The sequence below is a fragment of the Convolutriloba macropyga genome, chromosome 9, assembly GCF_964194025.1.
Source record: "Convolutriloba macropyga chromosome 9, txConMacr16.3, whole genome shotgun sequence".
Classification (NCBI taxonomy): Eukaryota; Metazoa; Xenacoelomorpha; order Acoela; family Convolutidae; genus Convolutriloba; species Convolutriloba macropyga.
The window spans coordinates 60,023,616-60,026,751 of NC_134476.1; positions in this window are offsets into that span (position 1 = coordinate 60,023,616).

Genomic DNA, 3,136 nt, shown 5'->3' on the forward strand with positions numbered 1-3,136 from the left:
CAATTGAACTAAATGGTAGCAGCTTTCCGGTAGTTTTTTATGAAGATATATTAAATAAAGTGAACACCAAACTCAAAACATGAAGCAAAGGTTGGAGCAGCCGCAATTTTTATCTAAAGAAAGAGATAAATCTTGAGATTGAAATCATTAAAGTTAAAGAGATTAACTAATTTTTTTGGTTTTTTGCAGTTGTTTGAAAATATTAAGAACAGAAAGTAAGAAAAATTAATTTTTTTGATTTTTTGCCGAAGGATTTTCTGTTTGGTTGGTTAAATACAAAATCAAATCTGTAGCAAAAATTTCTGAATGAAGCTGCTGCCAAAAACAAACAATTCCAAGTCTGGAAAATATCTTTAACATGAATATATTAACGAATAATAATTTATTTACTGCATTGAAATTACCTGCACTACGCAAATAATAAGAATAGTCAATCATTATCTGAACGTCCTCATTTTCATCAAAATCATAAAAAATAAATTCATACCCGTTGCGCTGTACAATGACTTGGGGGGTGTTCATTCTGAAACAAAACTGAAATATTTGAATGTAGGAATTCTTTAAAATAGAGGTCAAATAAATGCCTTGACCTTATGGTTCGACCAACTAGATGGTTTGACAATTTTTTACTGCATGACACTTTAGAAATGCTTCATTCCTCTACATAAAAATTCACATTTTTAAATCAAAACTTTGGATCTGCAATGCTGACTGCATGTTCGCAATCCCCACAAGCGCTTAGATCACTTGTGAGAAAAAATTTTGGAACACATCACAATTGGGGCAGCACACAAAATTGGGGTCGCATAGAACTTCATCAATAGACTGCCTGCAAATCGGACATTGGGGCTCTATTGGATTGAACAGATGTTGCCTGAAAAAACATTCAAGCCAATGTCTCACACAAGTCCTGCAAGCCACGCGTTCAGATGACGAATCAGAGTGCAGGACGACAATGCCTTCTCCAACACACTCCATACAAAGATGACAGTGACTGTTTCGTAACGCCATTCTAATAAAAAAAAATGCTCAAAAAAGAATTGAGGTCAAAACTATTCAAAAAAAGATCTTTTTTGAGAAATCTAACTTTTTCGAGCATTCCATATCACGATACATTTTAAAAATAATTTGCATTTGATATCACTCCTCCCTAGACCTTCAGTTCATTTGAATAAATCATTGACTAGGTTGAAAACCAATTTATGTTGAAACACTATATAGCGAGTTTTTGAGCGCGATTTTTGACAACGTATCAAATACTTTTTTCGTGTACCACCTAGGTCAAAAATTCTTTCACGTTCAGACTGTACTCGGACCGTGACACTCTTCCCTAGACCCTCAATTCATTTGAATAAGTCCTTGACTAGGTTGAAAACCAATTAATGTTGAAAGACTATATAGCGAGTTTTTTAGCGCGAAGTTTGACAACGTGTCGAGTACTTTTTTTGTGTACCACCTAGTTTAAAAAATCTTTCTCTATCAGACTGTACTCGGACAGTGACACTCCTCCTAGACCCTCAAATCATTTGAATAGGTCCTTGACTAGGTCAAAATGCAATTTATGTTGAAACACTGTAAAGCAAGTTCTTGAGCGCGGAATCTGACAACGTATCGAGTACTTTTTTGTATACCACCTAGGTCAAAAATTTTTTCACTCTCAGACTGTACTCGGACCGTGACACTCCACCCTAGACCCTCAAATCACTTGAATAAGTCCTTGACTAGGTTAAAAATAATTTATGTTGAAACACTATATAGCGAGTTTTTGAGCGCGAAATTTGACAACGTATCGAGTAATTTTTTCGTATACCACCTAGGTCAAAAATTTTTTCTCTTTTCTCTATCAGGCTGTACTCGGACCGTGACACTCTTCCCTAGACCCTCAAATCATTTGAATAAGTCCTTGACTAGGTCAAAATGCAATTTATGTTGAAACACTGTATAGCAAGTTCTTGAGCGCGGAATCTGACAACGTATCGAGTACTTTTTTGTATACCACCTAGGTCAAAAAATTTTTCACTCTCAGACTGTACTCGGACCGTGACACTCCACCCTAGACCCTCAAATCACTTGAATAAGTCCTTGACTAGGTTAAAAAATAATTTATGTTGAAACACTAAATAGCGAGTTTTTGAGCGCGAAATTTGACAACGTATCGAGTACTTTTTTTCGTATACCACCTGGGTCAAAGATTCTTTCACTCTCAGACTGTACTCAGACCGTGACACTCCTCCCTAGACCCTCAACTCATTTGAATAAGTCATTGACTAGGTTAAAAAGCAATTTATGATGAAACACTATATAGCGAGTTTTTGAGCGCGAAATCTGACAACGTATCGAGTAATTTTTTCGTATACCACCTAGGTCAAAAATTCTTGCCCTCTCAGACTGTACTCGGACCGTGACACTCCTCCCTAGACCCTCAATTCATTTGAATAAGTCCTTGACTAGTTTGAAAAGCTATTTATGTTGAAATACTATATATCGAGTTCTTTAGCGCAAAATTTGACAACGTAACGAGTACTTTTTCGTACACCACCTAGGTCAAAAATTATTTCACTCTTAGACTGTACTTGGAACGTGACACTCCTCCCCAGACGGTCAATTCATTTGAATAAATCCTTGACTAGTTTGAAAAGCTATTTATGTTGAAATACTATATATCGAGTTCTTTAGCGCGAAATTTGACAACGTATCGAGTACGTTTTCGTACACCACCTAGGTCAAAAATTATTTCACTCTCAGACTGTACTTGAATCGTGACACGCCTCCCTAGACCCTCAATTCATTTGAATAAGTCCTTAAATGTTAAAAAGCAATTTATGTTGAAACATTATATAGCGAGTTTTTGAGCGCGAAATCTGACAACGTATCGAGTAATTTTTTCGTATACCACCTAGGTCACAAATTCTTGCCCTCTCAGACTGTACTCGGACCGTGACACTCCTCCCTAGACCCTCAATTCATTTGAATAAGTCCTTGACTAATTTGAAAAGCTATTTATGTTGAAATACTATATATCGAGTTCTTTAGCGCGAAATTTGACAACGTATCGAGTACTTTTTCGTACACCACCTAGGTCAAAAATTATTTCACTCTTAGACTGAAATTGGACCGTGACACTCCTCCCCAGACG